Below are 5,168 nucleotides of genomic sequence, written 5' to 3'. Positions count from 1 at the left end.
AATATATAGGGTGTGAGTCTCTGTCTCTGAGACTAAGTGTCCATGCCAGCGCAGAATCTGTGGACTTTCACGACAGAAAAACCGACGCCTCACCTGCACCGATTCCATTACCGTTAAGGGGCTTGCACCGGTGCCGCATGGAACACATTCGATTCCAATGAAAAACAGTGCAGGATACGCTGGGTCCGTGATCAACACTCGGGAGGCTGACAAGCTGCAGCCACACATACACATTACAATCCCCACACACACTATCCCAGACAAGAAGATGGCACTGGTTGCGCTGGAGCGCGCCCATACAGCTGATACATCGGCTGGGACCAGAGGGCACCCAGAGGGGTGCCTTGGGGGGACACCTATATGATCCATGGTACTAAGTTTAAAGTGGGCTGTTAACGGTGTGCCCAGTTGCCTAGCTGCCTTGCCGGCTGCAGCAATGGTGTTTCGTGCCCGTCCACCCCAACCCCACAGTCCACTTCCTGACTAACCCCCCACTTACCCCCCCCCCACCCCCACCCCCCCCCCCCCCCCCCCCCGCGGCCCTGGCAGAAGTCCCCAGCCAGAGGCACAACTGTCAGCAAACTATGGCAATGCTGGACATCTTCCGTACCCCGTCTCTCTCCCTCAGCAGCCACCAAACTGGTTTCACGATTTTTAAAAGCACAAGTGAACCGTGCCGTCGGGAATTCGGCCTATCGGAGGCGGAGATTCACGGAGACCCCGGAGAATACCGGGTCGGGCCCTCTAATGCAAATGGTGTCAACTGTACGTGAGTTACGGAATGCATTGACGTCATTGTCGGGCTGCTGGAGCATTGCAATTTGACGTCAAATCGGCGCCTGCTGTGAATTTGGCGTCAGAACTTGGGCGAAATTCTCCGGTATCGGCGTGATGTCCGCCTACTGGCGCCCAAAACGGCACAAATCAGTCGGGCATCGCGCCACCCCAAAGGTGTGGAATGCTCCGCATCTTGGGGGGCCGAGCCCCAACCTTAAGGGGCTAGGCCGCGCCGGACGAATTTCCACCCCGCCAGCTGGCGGAAAAGGCCTTTGGTGCCCTGCCAGCTGGCGCGGACATGACATCTCCGGGTGGCGCATGCGCAGGAGCGTTAGCGGCCGCTGACGGCATTCCCGCGCATGCGCAGTGGAGGGAGTCTCTTCCGCCTCCGTCATGGTGGAGACCATGGCGAATGCGGAAGGTAAAGAGTGCCCCCACGGCACAGGCCTGCCCGTGGATTGGTGGGCCCCGATCGCGGGCCAGGCCACCATGGGGGCACCCCCCAGGGCCAGATCGCCCCGCGCCCGCCCCCCCCAGGACCAGAGAGCCCGCCCGCGCCGCCTTGTCCCGCCGGTAAGGTAGGTGGTTTAATCTACGCCGGCGGGACAGGCATTTTAGCGGCGGGACTTAGGCCCAACCGGGCCGGAGAATCGCGGGGGGGGGCCCGCCAACCGGCGCGATTCCCGCCCCCGCCGAATATCCGGTGCCGGAGAATTCGGCAACCGGTGGGGGCGGGATTCACACCAGCCCCCTGCGATTCTCCGACCCGGCGGGGGGCCGGAGAATCTCGCCCCAGATTCTCCACCCAATCGCCTTTCCCGAATATGGCATCGGCTAACAGAGAAGCCTGCCCATAGTTGAATACAGGGGAGTTGCAAAAGTAATAAATATTTTTAGCTATACTTTTTTTTTTAAATCAACTATAACTATACATCCAATAATCTTGTGGAAACAATGAATTAAAAGTAATACACTTGCCTACAATTTGATGCATTAAGGTTTGTATGAGCATTTGATTTTATCTTGTCAAAATTAATTTTGATTTGCCAAAATAAAGACACAGCCAGATTTGCTCAAGCTTACTGCAGTATTGGAAAAAATATAAAATGTTGAAAATTAATATTAACCCTTGTGAAGCATTGAACATTTATAAGGGCACCGTTTATATTTAACAATACAGAGCACACCATTTGACACAAGTCCTCATAATTGGCGGCCCAGCCATTTAATTAAACATCTTCATCCTGCACCACCAATGAAATATTGCTGCATGTATTATCTACAGGGTCCACTGCAGCAACTTGCCATGTCTTCTTTGGCAGCACTACCCAAACAAACTGAGAAGCAAAAGGGCAACAGGAGCATGGAAACTCTGGGTCACACATTATCCTGACTTGGAAAACATATTGGGGTGGATTCTCCATTGCCCGATGCCGGTGTTGGGAATCTCGATCAGGCAGAGAATGGGTGATTCTGGGGCCATTCGGTTGATCTATGGTGCTTGTGCTCAAACACTGTGCTGCATGCCCCTCAACTGGTGAGGCATCCACTGTTGGCATACTTTTGGATGCTTTCACAGTTGCAGGCAAGTCTGCAACTTCAGGAATGATGTGCACACCCATGCATTCCAGTGTCCTAGCTGGATCAATGTCCTCAACATTAGGCTTTGCATTTTGATTTTGTGTTTTAACCTTAATTAGCGGCTCATCCTCTTTTGATATGACGATGTATGCTTCGTCTTTTGTTGGAGAACTGATTGGTGTCTCAATGAACTATGATACAAACAATAACGAATAAATTAATTCAGTGAATTCTCCTGGAGCTACTTCTAGTGCGACTATCCTCTTGTATGACTTATTACCGACTGCCAGATATCTTGAGTCACATGGTAGATCTCCATCCCAACCAGCTGGTTGGAGGTCTCATTGATACCTATATACATTGAAAGACAACTATATACAAAACTGTGCACAGGCATATCACCACATCCCCCTTCCTTTTGAAGTGTTAACGTTTACATACAAATGTAGCTGTGCTTTACAAAACATGATGTGAAACAGGTCACACTACAAATGTAACTGTGCTTTACAAAACCTGATATGCCTGATTATTTTAAATGTGTCCCTTGTGCACAGCTTATAACGCATTCTAAATGACATTGTCCCGTTGGTCTTCTAAACCTTGACCGGATACTCGATCTCGCTTCAACTTTCGGAAGACCGGTTTCCTGGCTGGCATTTTCTGCGTCACCAGCTTTTTTAACCTTTCAAAGCAATGCTTCCCATTTCATCTCTGTGTGTTTTCTTGTATATTGGCCATTCTGCTAATGCTTGTGTCTTCACTGTCGCGGGGGCTACCTGGTCGGCCAACTGTGTCCTCAACCCTTATTCTCTTCCCCTTCCTTCTCCTTTGAATGATCCGCTGATTGCGTCTCCTTTTCTTTTAGACTCTCGTGCATCCTTCTTGCTGCTGGACTCTGCCGTGGGATTAGCCGGTTCCGGATACCTTGTTGCAATAGCTGCTTCTGGATCGTTTGCTGTGAAAGCTGACTCTGATTCTTCTGTCACAATGGGTGATTCTGGGGCCATTCGGTTGATCTATGGTGCTTGTGCTCAAACACTGTGCTGCATGCCCCTCAACTGGTGAGGCATCCACTGTTGGCATACTTTTGGATGCTTTCACAGTTGCAGGCAAGTCTGCAACTTCAGGAATGATGTGCACACCCATGCATTCCAGTGTCCTAGCTGGATCAATGTCCTCAACATTAGGCTTTGCATTTTGATTTTGTGTTTTAACCTTAATTAGCGGCTCATCCTCTTTTGATATGACGATGTATGCTTCGTCTTTTGTTGGAGAACTGATTGGTGTCTCATCCTCATCTGATATAATGATACACACTTGGTATTTTGTTGGGGAACTGGACAAAGATGTATCCATGTGTTATTCCTGCAAGTCTTTTGTTTGACTGGCCTCAAGTGTTGGCCACTGTAGGAATCATTCCGTGGCCATAAGATGATTCATCATACTGTTCTGGAGCCAAATTCTCCCAAATGGGGATTATGTCTTCAGTTACCAGTTGGCTGTTCGTAGTTGATTTGCTCTCAACTGATGTATCTGCTACTGAAATCTCACTTTCAGCCTCTGCACACGCCATCTTAGAACTTTCACACTTATCGTTATCCTGCGCAGATTAGGTACCCCTTGTGATCAACTTGTCACTACCACCAAACCAACTGAATAGCATTTCATGGTTGTCCCCTTCTGGCTCATCATCTGAGTTTTCACTTTCCACATCATAATCATGGTCGTCGTAATTATCATCATCGTAATCATCGTAGTCATCCTCGCCTGCAATAGTTTCTACTGTAAAGTATGACATTGCACGTGGAATTAAGTGTTCACGCAAGAAGTGACCAATTTCAAAGTCAGCAGCGAGACTTGCTGCAAACTTTCTTCCAGATATCCATGCTCTGGAACTTCAGGAGGACTGAAGAAGTTGAAGAAAGAGTTATTTGGTACAGTTTTCGTAACTGTTCTACCAGTGCCCCGACCCTTATGCTTATGCTTCATTTTAATGGTTTTTAATGCAATGCTTTTTTCTTTCTTCCAGTTGATCTGGCATCCTGTGCATCCCGTGATTTCTGGTTCATCAAAGAAGATAAAGTCTAACTCATCAGGCTGCGACTCCAACTGGTATGATTTTGTGAGTGCCTCATTTGTGAAATACTCATTTGGTTTAAACTTAAACTCCAGGCTCTGAACATTTTAGGTTTAAATCTTATAGGTGCTTTACGATAAGCTCAGCCATGCTCCAGTGTCATGCCACCGAGCGAATCCTCATTTTTGAAGACTGTTGACAAGAATTCTGGAATTCCCTTTGGATCCTCCATCTTTTCATCTGGTTTATCTCCCTCCACTTTGACTTTTGCTTATATCTCATCAGATAACTACACCATTATATCTCGTTGCCAGTCGCAATGATCCTCTGTTGCAGCGCTGTCTGGAATGTACAGCCGCTCAACTCGGTTCAGAGCCTCACACGCGTCTATTCTTGTGATGGACTCGCGTTCCGTGTCTACAATGGCAAATGGTATGATGTGACATCTGTTGTGTACCCATGCTTCGAGTTCACATGCTCCGAACGTCGTAATGTAGTCTGTCATTAGACTTGTTTGATTGACGACTATCGGTTTAATTCGCAGCCCGTTCAAATCAGACAAACTGAGAAGGTTGGCCCTCGCTCCCGTGTGGAGCTTGCTTTGATCAACATGTCATCACTGGAATTGTCCATCTGTCTTCTACGGTATCAGCATCACCATCACTATTGCCGCAACTGGTCAGTAAGACTTCTTCACTTTGCATATTCGGACTCGTCGTGTCCTTAGTCGAAA

General features: G+C 48.4%; 1 pseudogene; it reads right to left on the bottom strand.

The window, feature by feature from the left end:
• Positions 1 to 3,967: 3,967 nt before the first annotated feature.
• On the bottom strand, positions 3,968 to 4,940 carry LOC140389050 (nucleosome assembly protein 1-like 1; annotated as a pseudogene).
• Between the last annotated feature and the right edge of the window lie 228 nt (positions 4,941 to 5,168).

The sequence above is a fragment of the Scyliorhinus torazame genome, chromosome 14 (genome assembly GCF_047496885.1).
Source record: "Scyliorhinus torazame isolate Kashiwa2021f chromosome 14, sScyTor2.1, whole genome shotgun sequence".
Classification (NCBI taxonomy): Eukaryota; Metazoa; Chordata; class Chondrichthyes; order Carcharhiniformes; family Scyliorhinidae; genus Scyliorhinus; species Scyliorhinus torazame.
This window is presented reverse-complemented; position numbering and strand designations above follow the sequence as displayed.